Below are 21,664 nucleotides of genomic sequence, written 5' to 3' on the forward strand. Positions count from 1 at the left end.
GGAACCTTAAAGATCACTTAATTCCATTCCCCCAACCCCCCATGGGCAGAGACACCTACCACTAGACTAGGTTCATCATTCTCCCAGTCTCCACCTTTGTCTTCTGGGACTTAGGCTAGTGGCTACTACTTAGGCTACTTCTAGCCAATGAAGACCAGGGTAAAAAAGTCATGGAGTCCCTCATCCTCCCCCATATCACACGTGATCAGGTCTCCTGATTCCATCTGAAGAGGGCCTGCGGTTTCTTTCATCTTTCATTTGTCAATCAGTTATCTATAGAAGCCTTTCTTTTTGCTCTTGACATCCCTGGACAGATTTAATTCTAATAGGGCTTTAGCTTTTCTAACCTGATTCCTGGATGCTCAGATAATTTCTCTGTGTTCCTCCCAGTCTACCTGATATAATGATATAGTCCTTTGTGATAAATGGTATAGTCCTTCATGATCTGTGACATGACTGTGATTTATATGATATAAACACTAAACAGATGATGGGTGGTTGCATGTTGTGATTTTTTTTTTTATCTTTACCTGTCAGACGAACAGGTGAATAAGTTGAAGTTAATTACTTCTTATTTCATGAAAATTAAAGGCAAAATTGACACATTGCTCATAACAACAGCATCAAGGAATTGCCGGAACAACATTAAGTTTACATTACTGTCCAGAATTCATACCACAGCCAAAACTTTTCTAAATGCTGTTTTCTACTTATCATGTAACAGTGATTCATGTACTGTCCTTGCCACCTCTCTCTTTTTTTCTTATTGTCATCAGAAAATCTGCACCTGACAGTGTCAGTGTCATCAGATCAAGCACCAGGGCCACGGCTGCTCATCTGTCACTCTGAGACACTACTGTGATTAGAAGTCTAAAGTAACATTTATACCAAAGGTCACTTCTGCTGCAATAATCATGTTCCTGCCAACTGCTCTCTAAGAAACCAAAAAGAATTACTATTTGACAATGGGTCACATTTCACCTTGTTAGAAAATGAAATCTTCCTAATAAACAGAAACAATTGACCTGGCAGATTGCCAGTGTGTTATCCTTAAGGTAACGGGGAAACAGATATTTGGAAATTTAGTTATAAATGGGTAAGCTGGGACACAAACCACCATAACTCTTTACAGTGCACTTCCTCTGGGCATGTTGAGCTAAGTACCATGGACTAGTTCCAAAGCTGACTGCTGATTTGCTGAACAAGAAGGAGATAAATGAGTAGCTAAATGTTGCTTGCTGGAATACAGATGCTTGCACTGCCAAGATAACAGGTGCCAAGATGACTGAATGGAAACCCAACAGCCAAAAAGGAAAAGGAAAAAAATATTTTAAGCTTTTCAACAGAAACAATTAATGTTCTGAAATCTTAAGTGTGACTTTGTAGTGAGAATTCAAACACCTGGAATTCTGTAGAAAAGGCAATCCATGCAGGAGTTAAATTAAAGATGGCTGATCAAGAACTGTTTATTCAGTAGTTTAATCTTATGTCTGTTCACCAAAAGTGGAATGGAATTATTTAGGGACATCAGCAACAATGACTACTTTCACTTCATCTGGCCTACAAGTTACAAAGTTTAACAGATCTGACAATGGACTCTCTGAATGGACTAGCAACTCTTAAATAAAAAATGATATTTACACCAAACTTGTAAATCCTAAACATAGCTGCCTATTCCCTCATTACAGACAACATATTTCTTGATTTCAAAACACAAGATTTAACTTGTTAGTGTGGGCAACATGTCAGAGTATTTGAGCTCAAAAGTAGAAGATAATATTTCATTCTGTTTAACACAAGAGTGCCACTTCTGGATGCTGTTGGCATCTTAATGAGTATTGTTGCCTCCTGTTGTTACTATCTTTTACTACCTTGCCATTTTTGTTTGAGGGATGGACTCGAACTTACTTTAACCTGTCTTTTTTAGCTTCACTGCACCATACGTTCTTGGCTGTTCTGACTTTGTGTTACTCCTGGTATGTGAAGGCAAGTAGCTTATGGTAATTTTATGGCTGTGCAGTACTTATGCTAACTCAAAGTGAATAAAAGTTCATTCATGCATTGCTCCTACAGAACTTTCTTTAGGCATAACTTTGGAGTAAATTCCCATAGGTTCATGTGGAAGTAAAACTACTTCTACAAACTAGTCCATTCTAAATTTCTTCATTTCTAACACTCATATTTGAAATGACAAGAGACTAATTTTAGTCAAAAGGCCCAATTATTGTCTTAAGTAATTTTTAAAAAGTGGAATAAATGCTGGATTTTTTATTTTTATGTTTAATTTTTATTTATTTTATTTTATTTTATTTTTATTTTATTTTTATTTTTATTTATTTGCCTAGCTATATTACAAGGGAATCAAAGAAGTTTTAAATGGCAACTTTTTTGAAAACACTCTGAAAAGCAGAAATCCAATGAGTTTCGATTGTTGAAAGCTAAATGCTTTTGTAGTCTTTAACACAAGATCGTATTCGTAACCCAGAGTTAATTTTACTCTTAAAGAGCTGGAAAGATCCTAAGCACATAGTAAATGTTTCTGTGGAACAGGTCAGGCTACAGGTAATTTCACCCTGTGACAGCACAGAATTCTGAAGCAATCATCTAACTTTACCAGCCAGAAACTAAAGAGGGTTTGAGCAGTGATTATGTGTAGATGATATTTCTATCTTTTAATTTCTTATAATTTAATAATTTGACACTTTTCTGAATTCAACATAAAAAAGAACACTTTCTCCAAATGAAGATATCATAATACATATCCATAACTTTATGGTCATACAAAATTAAAAATTATAAAAACGAGTCTTCTTTTCATAGATACCAGATTTTGTATAGTGTCCTCTTGTTTAATCCTTAGTGGAAATGGCAGGGTGTTTTTTAATGTATCTGGGCTGTAGACCCATTTCTTTTAATTCTTTCCTTAGCAATTTTGCCCAGTATAGCCTAGTCCAAACCTTTCTCTTATATCATATTAAATTTGACCTTTGGTCATTTTTAACCAAGCAATGCATATTTAAGTATTTAAAAAAGCATTGAGATGTCCTAGCTGACTTTGTATTTAACTTCAAGAGTCTTAATGCAATGATTCCTGGGAAAGTGGCTGTAGGGGGCCCTACTTTAGCAGGGGGTTTAGACCAGATGACCTCCCGAGGTGCCTTCTAACCTGAGTCATGCTCTGGCTCTGTGATAGGACCTAGAGCTGATCCAAGATTGCTCCTGAGTTCTTTCATGCTCAAATGTTTTCTCATCTGTCATACATTTGTTTGTTTGTTTTGTTTTGTTTTGCTTTTGCTTTTGTTTTTTAACTAGTGATAGGTAGTAACTTGTATCAAGCATACATACTGTGTTACTTCCTCTCTGGACTAATCAAAACTCTAGGACACCAGTAAGTCTGCTCTCTAAAAAGTGTGGTGCCTAGAAATGTGAACTGGGAAATAAGAGTCACTCTCTTACACATTGTAGAAGGGATGTAGGTGTAAACAATAACTGTGAGAATTTTTAAATAGGAAAGAGGTGGTTTGTGAAAGAGCCAAATACAATAAATGTTGAGGTACAAATGTCAAGGCACACAATTTATGTAATGGAAAAAGGTATTTGGAAGATATTACAGATGAAGATCTTGTGGGAAAGACATACTTAGTTTTGTCCTCCAAACTTCTCAGAGGAAATCCTGACAAATATTTCAGAAGAAAGTTTTAAGATAGTCTGCAGCTATTCCCCAAAGTCTTATACAAGCCTCACAAGGTTAGGTAAAGAATTAAGTCTTATTCAACTATGCCAGTTGTCATTTTAGTGTAATTGATTCAGTATGCAAACAGAGCCTGTACCTCATCTTATCAATAGCTGAAGTAACTTCAAGCTGCGTGGGCTTTTATCTCAATCTCACTATCAACTAATAGCTTCTACAACAGCTATCCTTTTCTGCATAACTTTTTTTTTTTTTTTTTTTTAATAACAGATTACTGAAAAAGATACCATTGAACAGAAAGTAACTTTCTTAAGGCATGTAAATTTTCTACTGTTTGAAAAAGAAAATGAACATATATAGCAGCTGCAATTCATTTGAAAAGGGAAATTCAACGCTCTGTTGCAAAATGCAAGAAAAGGTTGTTTGATACATTTTTATTGTTTACAAATTATTTAATATTTTGTTGCTCTCTTGATATCCTAATATCCTTGAGGAAATTAATAACTTTTATTGCCTGTGCTGCTTATTATGAACCATGTTTCAAAAGAACACAATTTTCAAATGATAAATATAGAAAAATGGTGTATGGCTACAAACATATGCATTTTTATAAGATGTAATAAGTCTAAAATGTCATCTTTATAAATGCAATGAAACTGTCAGTAGACATTTTATGTATTTATGTATTTTTCCTTCTCCCATGATTTGTGATCTAACTGATGGTTGCTGTTTGAAGGGAATTCACATGTATCATGCGAGATGACTTTGGAATAAGCTTCTACTGTTTTGTTCTTATAAAATCAGACATGAATTTATATACTTGTTTTTTTACTTCTACTACAAAAGAACCCATATCCATTTGTTTTTAGTATTTTATCTAGACTAATCTCAGGGCTTTATGTAAGGGAGCATGAACCTTGAATCGTACAAGGGAACATGAATCGTACTTGTAACACTAAATGTGCTGTGTGTTTTTCTCAATTTAAAATTATTTGGTTTGCCTTTTGTTTGTTTTGGCTTTTGTTTTTAATATATGTCCCCTTCTTTTGTGTAAATCTCAATGTTCTCTCATGACTTGGATGTCACACCTCCAAATAATCATCCCCAGCAGTAAGTAACTATCCTTGTTAGTACATGTTCCAGGTGATCAGAGTGTGATGAACTGATATCCCAAAAGATCACAAGAAAACTCTTACTGACTACAGAAAGACTAAGCATTAGGTAATAGTAGTATTTCTATAGGCAACTGTATTCAGTAACATGAGGGTCTGTGTCATGGCTGCCTATCCTAAAAATCTGAAATTGCTCAAGAAGAACACATCTGGTGGTCAAGAACCTGGATTACTCCTAGCTGAATCAAAGAATTCCTTGAACACAGAACCCTTGTAAATGTCACTTAATTTTTTATAGCACAGATCAGTGACAAGATGTTATGACTTTACATTTACATCTACAGAAATTTATGGAATTTATGTTCATTTAACATATAGTTAATTGTGGGAACAAGCAGGAATCCAACTAGGATTCAAGTGATCTGGGCTCAGCCCCAGGATATGTCACAAACTACCTCTGTGATATTAAGTGTTTCAATCTTTCTGTGGCTCAGTTCTCTATCTATAAATGTCAGCAATAAAGATATTTCCATCTATTCTCCACGGTCCTTGTTAACTCTGGAATTTTGGGGATATATAGTGATATACTCCTCATTTTACTTAGGTACCTTGTCAAGAATAATGTAGCACAGTTGTACACTGGAGGCTCTATCTATATACTATTGTGCTCTATTATAATAACAATAATATGAATATTTTGTTAGATTTCTTTTGGCTTTCTATTATTGGTTTAAAAGTCATGGAAAAAAAAGCAAAGGAGAAAGGAAGGAAGGAAGGAAGGAAAGAAGGAAGGAAGGAAGGAAGGAAGGAAGGAAGGAAGGAAGGAAGGAAGGAAGGAAGGAAGGAAGGAATAGGAAAATCATATAAATTTGGCTTGTATCATATAAACAAACCAGGAGAGTATTATTAATATTATTTTCAAGAGTCACAAGATGTTTTCATTCTTGAGTTAAAGAAAAACAGACGTGTAAAACAAGCATTTTTATTTCACAAAAACTCTCTAAACAGTGATTTTCACAGACGAGCAAAGGAATCCTGCATGACATTCTATGTATTAGTCTGCCTGTTTCTATGTGCATAAAATATCTGGAATGGAGCAAGTAGTAAAGAAAACAGGCTGAAGTTTTCCATCTTGTGTAGCTGAACTGACTTCTAAAGAAGCATTCAGAAATTCTGCAAGTCCTTCTAGTCTAAACACAAGGCATCACTGAAAATTTTGGTTACAATTTGTAGAAGATAAGCAGTAAGACATGAAAGATGAGAGAGAAAGAAATAAAAAGCTTTATGATGAAAATTTTGGAAGCTTAACAAAGTGTTTCTTAATGATCATCATCAGAAGTAGAAAAGTCTGCCCAGAGGATCAATAATTTCCATACAAAATTTGCTGTCTGCCAATGCCTATAATTCCCCAACGTGTGCTTAAATTTGGAAATTTTAGAAATAGGGGTCTAGTAATTGTTCATGCTTTGAATAATGACATTAATGGGTAGTAAAATCTTTATAAAAATCACTTCATCACCTATAAAATACACCAGTGACATAATGTTATAATTTTATATTTTAAATTACAAAATTTGTCAAAAAAAAATTATATTTTTCAGTTAACATCTGTGTAGCTTGGGTGGGCAGGTGGGGTCCAGTAGTTTTTTTGTTTTTTTTTTTTTTTTAAACCAAAAATACTATACATTTGGGTATACTAAATACCAAGAGAAGTAAAGCAAAGTATTAAAGGACTCATTGATAAAGGCAGTTGACATGAGCTAGTCTGTAACTACTCATATTTTAGGAATGTAATGCTGTGCAAAGAGATATATAATGGTATTATATCAGTGAGGTTATAAATTGAGAGTGAAAGTGGTGCATTGCCTTTCCACTGGCTATCTGCACAAGGGCAAATTTCATTAAGTTTAACAGATATATGTGGGCTAGGACCATTGCCCCTTAGTTTCTTATTTTATTTGAACATAAGTAGGTAAAGCTGGAGAGCATCTTGCATCTCAGTGTCTCAGTCACTCTCTAAAGGTGCTCATCTCACCTCCCTTCCTCTTTCCATTGTCCATACAGAAGAGGTTCGTGCCTCTAACTTCTCTGCTTCAGGTACATAGAGTTAAATTTAAGGTAACTAAAATTCCATGTATAAATTTAAAAAAAGGAATATTTTGCAATATATTTCTTTTAGTTTAAATTGAACTCTTTAACTATATAAAGTCAGAATTTACTATTTATAAGCTAAATCCTTGTTTCCTTTAAATTGATATAAAACTGGAGAATGGAAAGTACAAATGACATGACTAGGACTTTTATCAGCAAAATTGAAAAATCAGCTTTTATTTTTTATTTTTCAGAGCCCTGTCATTAGGTGGAAGAAAAGGTAGCCATTTGTCAAAAAAAATAATACTTTTAACAAAGTATCTCCAGTCTCTTCTTTGTTTTAATTAAGTGGACAATAGGGAAAAGACTTGTTTTCTTAAATTTCAAAATATCTTTTGAAGTAGTGACTGAAGACAGAGGCAAATTAAAGGGTGTTTCATATTTTTTGACTTTTGGCATTCTTCAGTTAAATGAGGACTTTCAGTAACATCAGAAGTTGTGCTAGGGAGTTTGTAAGACCTGTTAAAGTACAAACATTTCCCATATACATGTATTTTAGTAAAAAAAAACAAACAAAAAACACAAATACTTTAGTATGGAAGAGATGGATATATCCATCTCTGTATGTATGGATACATAACATTCCCTCTGGAAGAATATCTTAAAATATTTCATTCCATAAAAATATGAGCTGTTTTTTTCAAAAATATTTTTTTGTGGAGCTTCATAAACTCTCCAGCTGCCAAGCAGCAAGGCTCCAACAGAATCAGGCAGCTTTGGAAATAATGACAACTTTAGCCTACAAAATCGGGGCAGATGCACAGATGTGAGCCTGGGAAATTGGGGAGCCCATCTAAAGTCCTTCAAAAGATTAGTGTGATCAGTTAGTGTGCTACTAGCCAGTTCCTGATGCCCTTATTTGCATATTCCAATGAACTGATATATTCCAATTCAAATTCTGACAGATTTCCTTTCAACTGGAAATCTAAGTAGAATTTAGAAGTCAATTTCACTTTTGTCATTCCCTCCCTAGTCAGAAAGACATCATCCTGGATTAAAATATTTTTAAAATAATTATCAGTTTACAAATAAATGTCTTAACAACATGTTTTTATCTACTCATTTTTTTTTCTATACATTAAAATCACATGGTGTAAATTTGTTCCCTATTTCTTTTACATTTACATAAATTTATCCATTATCAACTTAGTTTCAGTCAGAAAAAAAAAAAAACAAAAACTTTTCTAACCTATCACACTCTAGTAGTTACAATGGATGCATTTCTATAATAGAACTTGGAGTCTTAAGAAGCAGAGGTTTATTGTGAAATGTTGGCACACTTGACGCTTTTTTTTTTTTTTTAATCCTTAATGCTAAGTTCACATAAGCCTTTACTTGACAGTAGCATCTGGAGAGTTTTTATGTTGTTAAGTAGCTAAGATGACTAGTTTTCCACTTCTGGAAAATGTTACTTTCAGGGAGGTAAAGGATTTATAATAAGGGGAAAAAAATCTAAGAATTATAGTATGAGCATGACATCTCTGTCTGAGAGTCCTAATTGCCAGACACAGAAATGCTGGCTCACACGCTACATCAAACCAAATGAGGAAATATCATTAAATGTAAGTTTAGAACCCCTATTCCCCATTTAAATGTTGTCTTTTTCAACCAATTTGAAAATGTAAGGATATCATGGACTGTAAGAAGCACTTGCCAGAATAAGAACAGGTGGCTTTAAACTAAACAGAAAAACAAGAATCCAGCTGTCTAACTAAATACGTATGAATTTAACAAATGCTAAAAGAAAGAAGAGATAATTGAAAGGAAAATGCTATTAAAAAATCTGTCTGTTAAATGTTTATTGTCTGGCCCCAGACCTAGGCCCACTCAGACATGCCCTCTGCAGGCTGGGGCACTCAACAGTAAGGTCCTTATCTCTGCTCTCTGGAATGTTTTTGGATATTTTCCAATACTTTTTTTTTAATACCAAATTTGTAAAAAATCCGGGAAATCTTAAGCCAGCCATATTGAGCAATATATATTTTCATTAAAACATGAAGTGTCTAGCCCAAGGCAAATGGGCAGATAAATGTCTGAATGTAAAGCAATGCTCTGCATTGTAGCAGTATGGGATACCACAAACTAGTTTTCAACGAAACAGCAGTTTCATTGCTGTTGTACAGAATTCCACAAGTAGCTACTTAGGAATATGAAAAAACAAACAGCAAGAAATAGAAGTAAATGCTTTCTATGCATAGCAGACAGAGAGAGAGAGAGACAGAGACACAGAGAGAGAGACAGAGACACAGAGACAGAGACAGAGACAAAGACAGAGAGAATAAGAGGAATGCAGTAGTGTAAATTTTTCCACTGTGCAGGTCCATCTGCTGCAGCAGAAATATTCTGTCAGAGCAATGTAGAAATCTTCATAGAAATAGAATCCTGAAATAAATTGACTCTCTCCTTCAAAGTGGGAAAAGTTTTCTTGCCCTCTTTGGCCTTATTTCAGTTACTGAGCTTATTATTCATATAAAACTGACACATAAGACACAGGAGATAGAAGAAACTATCATCTTCCTGAAGGAGGGAATGGAGAGGCCACCTCGGTTACTGAGTACATCTCAAATGGTGTTCTACACTTCCACTTAGACAACTAAAGAGAGCCTTTACAAAGAGGAGCAAAACCAGATGAGGAACCTAAACTTGCGTATCTATATATAGATAAGTGTGTCCACAGTATAACTAAGCATTATAACCTATGGCTTTCCATGGAAATCTAGTCAATGCAATCAGAAGTGCCTAGAGAGGCATTCTGTCAACCAGTCAGTGAGTGACATTCTACTTAGAAAAGTCATCTTTCCCCAGATCTCTGGACTCTGCTCATTCAGTTCACACTGATGTCCAGCAGTCATCTGTCTCTTGTGACAATGCTTAAACACATGAAGATGACATCTTTTGGTCTTGTAGAGAATCTCCTTTAATATTTAGACCCCACTGGATTTCCTTTATGTTTAGTTCAAAGAGTTACATGTAGCCCTGTAACTAGTGAAACCCTTGTTTGTGGGCTACTGGTATGCTCTACACTTAAGACAGAATGAAGGCTGTGGTTTTAACTGTCTAATGTCTAACTGTCTAATCTCTTCTGTTATATACACTGTTTAAGGACTCTCCTGCGGTTGTGACTTAGACAGTGGATAAGCTGATGAGACTGCCTGCAAAAGGCTGGTCATCACTACCCAGATTCTCCAGTCCTACCAGATTTATAGCATACTAGTAATAATTGCACACAGTGATCCCACTATGCCTGCCCAGAATACAACCAGGCACAATTTACAACAGTAGTCTTAAATGTTATTAAAAAAAATATATATGGTAAACCAGTTTTCTTCCTCTTCCTCCACAAGTAATTTCAGAAGCTGAAACTGTCTTGAAAAATTCAAATTAGAACTGGACATTAGTCATAAACTTTTTTAGGGTGGAATTGGGTAATTTGAATCACTTGCTTACAGACTAGTTAATAATTTTCACACACTTTTCATTGAAAACAACTGCACAGGCGGGATCAGTAACTCTGCTGTCACGAGTACAATTATAAAATAAACACAAGGGACAAAATGAGAGAGTGAGAAAATGAATTTGCCAGCTGGAAGCCTTAGGAAAATTATATTCCATGACCTCAGGAACTGTTCAGTACAATTGAACCTTGTCTATCCTTGGCAATATATTCACAATAAATGTAATTGACTGTTCCTCTCTGAACTTTGGGACTATATGGAACTGATCCTGTCTATGAAGATTATACATTCAGTAACGTCTTTGCTTATGTGAGGTCTTTATTACCCTGTGTCTAATGTGTAGGCTGCAATGTGGTTTAGAAATATTGTACATATTTTGTTATCAAAGTTTCAGTTGGTATGGTTATTGTGGTGAAACTCTGTCTCTCCCTGTGCTCTTTCCCCGTTCTCTGTTTGTTCTTCCATCTGAATTTTTAATGCACTTACCTTTCAATATATATATAGTCATAGAATAACAGAATATCCCAAGTTGGAAGGAACCCACAAGGATCATTGAATCCAACTTCTGGCTCCATGCAAGACCACCCAAAAATGGTTCTCTTGTTCTTGTTAATTAAATTAAATTAATTAAATTAGTATATTCTGATATTAAATGGATGTTCTTTGCTGTCAGTGGCTTTCATGAAGTGTCGTCCACTAGTCCACTTCCACTGGGGAAAGGTTCCTTTTCCACAGTTATTTTTTATTTATTTTTTTATTATTTTTTATTTATTTTTTTATTATTATTAAGGTATTTTCAAACAGAAACTAGAAGACAGACAAAAGCAATAATAAAATCTTTCAGCATATAATCCCCTTTCAACCTTTGCAAAATATATACAAAATATTCCCTAAAACAGTCATGAAGATTAAGCCAACAGAGTGTGTTTTCCTTTGAGTAATGGATACTGCTCCATTAACAGGCATACCAAACTAATAGCAATGGATTTGCATAAATAGCAAAATGTTTCTGGAGATGTACACCACCTATATTTTGGGGACGAGAAAGGGTAGCTCAGAGTGTGAGCTAGAACATCCTGGGCCAACCCATTGTAGTGGGTTTATGTGGCAAGGTTTGGGTAGCATCGAGCTACAGGGGTGGCTTCTGTGAGAAGAATCCGGAAGCTACCTTGCAGTTGATAAAGAGCCCACTGCTGGCCAGAGCCAAGCCAATAAACAATGTTGTTTGCACCTCTGTGAGAGCATATTTAAGAAATGGAATAAAAAAATGCTGGGCAACAGCAGCTGGGAGAGAGAGGAGTGAGAACCACCCCTGCAGACCCCAAGGTCAGTGCAGAAGGAGGGCAGGAGGTGCTCCAGGGGTGCAGTAAAAGCTTCCCTGTGGCTTGTAGAGAGGCCCCTGGTGGAGCAGGCTGTCCTCCTGCAACCCATGAGACCCACGTGGAGCAGATTTCCACACTGCCCCAGTGGAGCAGGTGGATGTGGCCTGGAGGAGGCTGTGGCCCATGGAGAGCCACTGCAGGAGCAGGCCCTGGGCCAGAGCTGCAGCCTGTGGAGAGGAGCCCATGCAGGAGCAGGGGTCTGGGGGGAGCTGCCACCCGCTGGGGACCCGTGCTGGGGCAGTTTGCTCCTGGTAGACGGGCCCCATGGTACAGAGCTGTGTAGGAGCAGTTCTTGAAGAGCTGCTGCCTGTGGGAAGCCCACGCAGGCACAGTTCAGGAAGGACGACATCCCATGCAAGGTACCCCATGAGGACCAGGGGAATAGAGTGACTGAGAAGGAGCAGTGGAGGCAAAGTGTTATAGACTGACCACAGCCCCCATTCCTCGTTCCCCTGTGCTGCTTTGAGGGGAGGAGGTGGAAGAGTGGATGGGGGGAAGGTGTTTTTGGTTACTTTCCTTTGTTTCTCAGTTCTCTTGCTTGTTAGGAATAGGCAATAAGTTTTACTATTACAGAATCACAGAATCACCTAGGTTGGAAGAGACCCCCAAGATCACCAAGTCCAACCTCTGACCTAACACTAACAAGTCCTCCACTAAACAATACCACTAAGTTCTACATCTAAATGCCTATCTCCCTTCTCTGAATTTGTTTGATAATCTCTGAATTTGTCATGAGTGATCTCCCCATCCTTATCTCAACCCCTGAGTCCTTTGCATTGTGTTTGCTCTCCCTTTTTCTTTGAGGAAGGGGAGTGAGAGAGCGGTTGTAGTGGAGCTTGGCTACTCCCCCGAGTTAAAACCACCACACCCATTGTGGTTGGAGCACTCCTGGAGCTTGTGTCTGAAAGGGGTCCTGTTTAGGTGCTCCAAGGTCACTCAGTGATGCAAACCAGAAAATATTAATAAGTGGGCACAATCAGGAGATTATCTTCAAGTGCAATCATGAGACAGATGCAATTCTAGTTATTGTTTGTGTTTCCCATGATTCAGGGTGCCACAATTAATGTGCTGTAGAAGATCTGGCGATAGTGAGCAACACAGCATAGTACTAGAAACCAAGAGGGTGTGCTTTTAGAACAGGGAATATACAGGCTATCTGGAAGCTTCCATGTTGTTGAGGGAGCCAAAAGACACAAATAGCTAACATAGCAGAGCTATCCTAAAAGAGTTTATTTTCATATGGGCCCTCTAACAAAATGTATTTGATGTAAACACACTGCAAAGAAAATATTAATATATAGTACCAAAACGCTCGAACTTGGACATGTTTAAAAAGTCCAATTTTCCAGAAATGTCAGTCACTCCAAAATTTATTAATACTTTTGCAATACTCCATACCCAGAAACTTCTTCCATTTCATAAGTAATACAACATTTGCTATAATTCACTTTGATGAAAAAGCACATATTTTATTTTGGTGTCCCAGTAGTAACATGAATTTTAATATGTTAATTTACTATCCAAGAAAGAAAATGAGGGGACTGAACCATGCCTCCCATGAAGTAAAATGGAATTAAAACTACAGTCCCATTTAGTTCTGAGTCTATACCACTAACTCTATGGACTTAACTGAATGTCCCACACAGGCATCACACAGATGCATGGAATTTTATTTAATTGGTGAGAAGATAAAGTTCACCTCTAGAGACCAATTTAGATAGTGTGTGGGCTGCAAGTCCAAAGCAAATGGTTTTGTGACTGAAAGGTCTGAGGAAGCAAACTGCTCCTGCATCTGCAGCAGCTGCAACTTTCCCAGGACTGATGCTTTCCAGCTTAAGTAAATTGCATTGCTGTAACCAAAATGAGACATACTAAAGGAATGAGTTATCATTGCTGGCTTTGAATCAGAGAAGACAGGATGCAATCCTGAAGCCAGTGGGAGATAGTAGCAAGCATTTATTGCAAACCCTGAAATACAAGAATATTATTACTGTCATAAATCATTTACAATATTTCTCAGCACTTTGTCAGCTAAATATCTACAAAGTAGGTCACACAAAACTACAGCAAACTTAGAATCATCAGCTATCTAGCTAGTATCCCATTCATTTGTTTCTCAAACTTGTTCCCAAGAGCTTATTGAATTTGAGATGTTTATATCCAACCAGTTTGGATTTAATAAAAGAATTTCCCAGAACTTTCAACTTCTATCTTTGTCATGTTAAAATTGCTTTATTTCCCCAAAGTTATTTTCAACTTTATCTGAAAACAAAGTACTAGTCTTAGGATGTTATGGCCTTTGTTGCAGAGCTGGAGATGTCCACAGAATATGTAAGTTTTGTAGAGTTTTTCTGTTCTCTGATGCCCTATTATTAATAGAAATATTAGTATTTGGACTCCTCTCAGCTAAATACAGATATTAATTCACATAAGACACCTGGTGTCCAACTGCTGCTCCAGTAGACCCTGTATGCTATTCTCCGGTGTGGTCTTGTTCTGCTGTCTTACGGCATCTCAAATAGCACCAGGAGACTACATATAGGAGACTGAAGAGTCTTTTCTGTTATAGTCAAAGTGTGTCAGGGAGAGAAAATATTTTTTTTTTGTTATTCTTGGAATTTTTGTCAAGAATGTGATTTTAAAATATCTCCTGAGAATTAGTCTTTTGTACTGGCTGTAATTTTTTTGTAATCTTTTGTAATTTTTCCATGCTGATGTGTCCTCTTGTAAGGCCAAGCAACCTTTGAGGACTGCAGCCTTGATAAGGGTATAAGGGTCCACAATGTAACAGCAGGAGGAAAAATTGCTTTTTTTTTTTTTTTTTTTTAAAACCTGATCTGCACTGAGGACTAGGACATAGTTTAACTTTTGTTTTGTTTTGTTTTGTTTTGTTTTTCACCTTTGTATTAAAATTACCAGCACCTCACTTCTTTAAAATGGCAATCCATGGCAAACTTCTTTAAAAACAGCACACTGCTTCCAGTAATCTGCATGCAGTTTTACATAGCACAGCTATTGAAACATATCAGTATTGGGACTAACTCCAGTTGTTACATCCTTTGGAAGTATGTAAAGACTTTAAGCAAATATATTTTTCATGTGAGGCCAGATCCCAGATGTAAGCTGTCCTTTCATATTAATGTAACTCCAGTGATGTCAATGGAGCTGTTCTGACTCTGACAGCATGCTGAGCCAGCTCCCCCAGATGAGGTTCTTGGTGATAGCCTGTGTTCTAGGTTATTTCCAGCTACTGCATTGCATTAGATTTCTAAATTGTTCATTTTAATTGTTTTTATTTTATTTTAGGGCTTTTTAAATTCATAGGCTTTTATAAATCTTGCAAAGTTCTAAAAAACTGGAAATATTCTAATATTTCCAGAATGCTTGTACTTGTTGGTTAGTCAGTATCAGTCCTTTGTTTGAGCTGAATTTAACACAGCAGGTGACATACTGGGTCACCGTTTTCTCCATTAGAGCTTTCTCCTGGAATGAAATCAATACATGAATAATCTGGAGAAGAAATTATAAAACAATATGAAGATAATATAACTTAATTACAAATATACATGAACTTTTCTATCAACACTTTAAATGATTCTTATTATATTCTCTTTTCATTTTTGGTAAAGGTACAAGTCAGTTATTTTTAATTTATTCATACAACTTTGTCAATCTGAACTTGAGTGTCCAAAAATTATTTGGCTCTTGTGTTAGTTGAACATCTTGGTCCTAATGATGAGGGTATTCTCAAGACACTTCAAGTCTCCCAGCTGATGTCAGCCAACAGCCACTTAGGTCAGCCAGAAAGCTTTTTAAAGATGTACACAGAAAAAGCAACAATGGGAAAAAAATAACCACAAAGAACATCATGGGCCAGTTAAAGGAAGATTCCCATATGGGAAAGAAAATAAGTTTATAAGTATAAAAATAATTATACTGTCCCTTTTGAGCCCACTTTCATACTAACAAATGTAACAATGAGCCGTTGTTACGCTGAATTAAAAAAAAAAAACTTTTTGTCACCAAAGTAGTGGTTCTCTTACCAGCCTGAGCAATTATACCAGTTTATCCAGTGGCTCCATGGCAAGAAAGAGATCATTGAAAACACTTTTTCTTTTACCAGACAGCCTACAACTTTTGCGGCTTTGGTGCTGAGAGAGATATAAAGGGAATGAAAACCAAGAGGCCTTCTTCAGTATGTTGGCTATTGTGTTGCCAAATCAGTCGTCTGTGTACAGAGTTAGTCTCTGTATCACTTGTGGCCTTTCCTTGGCTTCTGCTCAGAGAGTTTAGGAACCGTTTGTTGTTTAATAGAGCCCTCAGAGATTATTCTTGGAGAGAGTTCTTTCTGTAATCTAGAATACATTGACTGAAAATTCTTTTACAAAACCTTGAAGTAGGAACAATTGGATTCTCTCTTCCCCTACTAAATAAACATTGGGAAACAGCAAAAACAAATTTGAGGTCTACACCCCTAAATTTCTGTTTGTCATTCAGCCTGATGGCAATGCAGACTTCTCAAATGAATTGATGTTGTCATCACAAGATGAAGGTTACTCACTGTCTTGCAGAATTAGACAAATGATAGAGAACAAAATTTTGTGTCAAAAATAGTAGCACTGGCAACTTAACAAGAATTCATGTTTGAGACGCTGCATGGACATACAGATAAACATGTATGTTTACAATTACTATACATTTGGCTGAAAGTCATACATTAGACAGTTTTACTTTTTGCAATGTAAGATAAAAAAAATGAAATCACTTAAAAATCTTTTTTTTTTTTTTTTTTTTTTGTTATGAAAAAGACCCAAACTCTGCTGAAAATTAATTGAGCAGAAAATAAATATTTGTTGATTAGTAAATATGAGTGATTTATTTTGAAAACTTTCAAACAACTGTTTGCCATTTTCAAAATACAAATGCTTAAAAATGAAAAAAATGAAATATTTTCATAAATTTCTGTGTGAAATTTTCTGCATTTTCCCCTTTTTTGACTGAATTTATTTTCCCAGAATTAACTCCAAATTAATAAATCATTAATAAATCTTTCCAATTGTGTCTTTGTGACAAGCAGATTTAAAATTAAATGCCAACATTAGAAATCCATGTCCATTAAATCCATACCAGAGTCCTTTGGTTTTCTATATTGATGTAGAAGGATAAATGAAGGCAATCTATTGAGACTACTTAATATTTTTATCAATAATTTCATTTTTGAATTCTGACTAATGTTGGTACTTTGGTGAGCTAAAAGCTAGAGAAAGACGTATCTCTGTATGACATAGCTGCAGAGCTGTCTCTGAGTGAATTAGCCTAGCATTAGAAAGTAGCATGGCTGTATCAATTACTCAGTTATGCTAGTCTCCAACTCTCTGTGGCACTACCCTGGGCATATAGATATATTCTAGAGTTCAAAATATTGATTTTTAAAATAATTTTAAAAGAAATGAAATACAGGTACAGTTTAATATTAAGTATGCTTTTTAGTGGAGTTCAAAAGCTTTAATTCAGCTGTATTTATGGTCTACCTTAAAGAAAATGTTGTTCTAGCAAATGAGTTTAAACAATAACCTTTGTAATTGAAAAGTTAGTCCTTTAAGTGTGATTAAAGGTATGGTTGTTTCTTTTTTATTTCTTATTTTCATTTTCAAACACTTATATGACCATTGTTAAATATCTCCAAAATGTATTTTGGTCAGAGCTTTCTGTTGTAAATCCAAAAGATACTGTACTATCTAGCTTTGAAAGGACTGTTTGAGTGTGTTATTTATTGTCAGTTTCATTTATACAGCATGAAAATAATATTAACATGCCATAGAATTCTGCAATTTTGCTGATCCATTTCAATTTTCTAAATTGCTCTGCAGGAAATATTAACTTTATTATGTTGACCCAGACTAAATTTGTCCTGAATCATGTATACCATTAAACTGAAGGTACCAGAATGCCACAGAATAATCTGGAAAAAGAAAACTTATTTCCTCATAAATGTCAGTAAAAGCCATTTGAGAGTAACAAAATAAACATGATTTACATATTCTGAGTGCTTAGTAGTTCAAATTGCTCAAAAGACTCCTCAGTTTCTCTGTCTATTTGTGAAAAATTATCCTTAAATTATATTGAAAACAGTGGGAAAATAGGCTTGAATGCCTCCAGAGGCCTTGCAACAGATGGATGCTAGATCAAAAGAATATGAACACTCTATTTCTCACCAGTTAAGACTCTTTCAATTTCAGTGGATCTTATGACTTCTGGGAAGAGCGTTGACTGCATGAACTTCTTGCATTACTGTTGAGGGACTCACAGGATGGGCCCTGGTCCATTATATTTATGAGTGAAGACATAGCCATGAAAATCTAGTGCTTGGTGTCAGGGTAGTGGGAACAGGAGCTTGGAAAACAAGGTAGGTGAAGGAGTGAGGAATCCAAGCGCCCAATGACACTGCAGCTGAAAGCCCAACGGACCTGCTCTGGAAAACAAAGAACCATGAAGCAGGGGGAGCTACTACTTGTGAGAGGAACAGAAAGCTGGACTATTTAAGGAGTGAGGTTCTCTCTTATTCCTGCCTCTGTCTGTGTCCTTGAATCTTGTGGCCTCCAAAAGATAAGGATATGGAATTTGAATGGACAGAGGATATGAAAATTGAGAGGAAGCTTTGGATAAGCTGAGGTATAATTTAAGTTATGGGTTATTTAGTCGACAGCCCCTTTCAATATCCAAGCCAACATCACTGAGAATCTTGATATGGTAACTGCTGTTTGAAATATGCCATTAAAAGCCAGCTCTGAGCACCCACATCCTTGTCATTACTTATCATGCATACTACCTAGAGAAACTTTAACAAGAACACAGTAGTCCTGTTGGTGGCCAATGTTGAATAAACATGATCCTTTCCAATATAATCAATCCCAGATTTCATACTCCATAGGCCATGCCTCCTTTCAGCATCAGCATTTCCTCTTGTCTCATTGCACTAGTAAACTACTTGCGCCAGTGCAAGCTCATTTTCCTGCAGGACTGTGAGGTGGGACTCCCAGGGGAGTTAAAACCAATGCCTTCTTCATGTAGATGGCAACATAAACCCTGAATTAGAGCATAGGTCTGTGACTTCAGTGTAGTATAAATATATTCTAATGATTTATCATGTATTTGCTTTTCCATTTCACTTAAATAAAGCAGAACATTTGCTAAGCATACTCTGTAAATGTTAATATAAAATCCAGATGTCCATTTTGTCAGCCTACTGCCTTATACTGTATGTTTAAATATTGTAATTTGCTGCTGATTGGTTAGTTATTTAAGGGAACTACTTGTGCATGCAAGAGAGTGTATACTGTATTGCAGCTGCTGCAGTTAGTGGCCAGGTTCAATATACACACAGGTGAATGATTTAGGTTTCGAGAATGAAAAATAACACCAATATGTGTTGGTCTTTCACAGAACTGTGAACATATCAACTTAATATATGCAAATAGGTAATACATGAATATGCTACTGTTATTCTTTAAACAGTCAAATGGGATTTACTTTCATGTTTCAAGAAGTACTGCTGCACTGAGATGAAGCATAATGTTCCCAACTCTTGCCTCTCCTGCCAGCTATCTCCACTCCTGTTGTCACACGTTTGCAACTGCATTAAAGTTTCATCAGGGTGGTGTATATTAAGTTAAATATATCTAAATTATATCATTTTAAGCAAGAGAAAATTTGCCCTATGTCTCTTGTGCTGATGTTAAGTCATTCATTTTTCAAGTAAATTATGTTACTCATTTTTCATGTAATGGTCCAGTTCTGATGACTTTTCCTTGGAGAGGTTAATGTTGTTGACATTTCCAATGACAATTTTCCTGTTGGGTAGAAATGAGTGCTATTTACCATGCAGTTTCCACATGATTCATTCTCAAGAATGAAGCATTGCTCTCAAGGGTTCCAGCTGCACAGTAGCCACCAAGGCCAGTGCCAGTAAGTACAGTTTTTTATCTGAATTGGAGATGCCATCTATGGCAACTTAAAATTAATATTACATGGTAGTTGTGTCAAACATTTGCTATACCATGTTCTGTTCTTGCCTCAAAAACATGACCTTCACCCAGAGCATTCTAAACAAAAGCTAGGTCCTGCAGTCAAATACACCTCCACTGTTATTTGGAAGTGATGCTGGCACAACTTGATCTTAGTCTCAGATAAATTATTTATTCAGCTATACGCCATATGAGGAAAGTTATGCAATACCTTATATCTTACGATACATTTTTAATGCTCTGCCAAATTTTGATCTTAGATATGTGTGAAAAAACTCATATTGCATCAAGTGAGTTAGTCAAAGCTAATTGCAAGAAATGTCATTAGGCTTTAACACATTGATGTCAAGTAGACTTGCACATGTATATCTAAAGAGAGGAAAGAATTTGCAAATTCAGGGTCAGATTGAATGATTCCCCACTGAATTTTATTTATTTATTTATTTATTTTTCTGGGCTGTTTCACACTGCAGAGTAATTCTGAGGTCAAATGATACATACTTGGTGATAACTATGCAAGGGACAATAAGTCCCTGTTGCAATAAGCTTTTTCAAAAGTAATTAACAATTTTCTGCTTTTGTCATGCAAAACATTTTGCTAAAAGAACTTTGCCAAAGTATTACACAGCTCCAAAACTATATCCACTCCATTTAAGACAACCCTTGATTTAAATCATCACTAGTGAGTACAGATTATTCTTTAAAGAGAGTACTCACTGGTGTAAATGGAGCAGGATTTGTTTATTTTCTTTAGAAATGGATTTTTAACTCTGCTTTAAAAGTAAGTAACTTTTTATAAAAGTATTCTAAAATCTATCTGAAATTGCAGAATCAAGAACGGATGAAGTTGGCAGGGACTCTGGAGCCACCTGGTCCCACCCCTGCTGAAGCAGGGTGCCCAGGACCACACCCAGGCAGCTTCTGAAGGTCTCCAAGGTGGAAACTCCACAACCTCTCTGAACAACCTGTGCCAGTATATATAACTTAGAAGATAATAACTTGCAAGAACATAATAGATTAATATTAGAAATATTTTTAATAGTTGTTGTTTGTTGTTCCTCCTCCCTCGCCCTCCCAATTCAATTTCAAATTATTTCTATTTCTGATTAACAGCATTAAAAAAAAAAAAAAAGGATCCCTGACTGTACCTTCAAGATTTTTGGTACATATACATGTGTGGGAGAAAGCTAGTTTTACACATTACTGCAACTTTGAGCTCACCTTGTTATTTGATCAACTTATTGTTCAATAGTAATCGGAAAAGGAAATCAAATGTTGGAAAGGAACAGAATGGAAAACAGTAATCAAAAACACTGTCACTGTGCAATGCTGTGGGGTTCTTACATCTTTAGTTTTGTCTGCATTTGTGTTCCCTCCATCGGAAGGAGAATACTATAGCAGAGGAAAGAGAAGGAGAGCAAGAAAAGGAGGGCAAGATTGAAGTTTTGGATCAGTTTTTGTACTGTTCAAAACAAAAAAGGAACTTTTACTGCTAAGCAAAAGGTAAAGGAAGGGATATGTAGTCCATTAAAATCAGGAGTGGCGTACAGCAGGGGATGATTTTTCATTGTCTTTCACTTTCCTACAAAAGCTGAAGTGAGTATCTTTAACCTAGAACACCGGAGATACTAAAAATTCAAATGCTGTAAAATGTGCAAACGTTTGAAAAAAATAGTGTGACAAAATGTGTAGGTAGTCATTAAATAAAAGACATTATCTCTTAGTGAAGAGGTTCTGGAGCTGCAAATTAGTGGAGTCAGTGGTTTAACCCTTTTTATTGCACTTCAACTGTTGACCACTCTCTATAGATATTACTCTATAGAAAAACAGAGTAGAGGGGTTTGACCTG

Source organism: Anas acuta, chromosome 2, assembly GCF_963932015.1.
Source record: "Anas acuta chromosome 2, bAnaAcu1.1, whole genome shotgun sequence".
Classification (NCBI taxonomy): domain Eukaryota; kingdom Metazoa; phylum Chordata; class Aves; order Anseriformes; family Anatidae; genus Anas; species Anas acuta.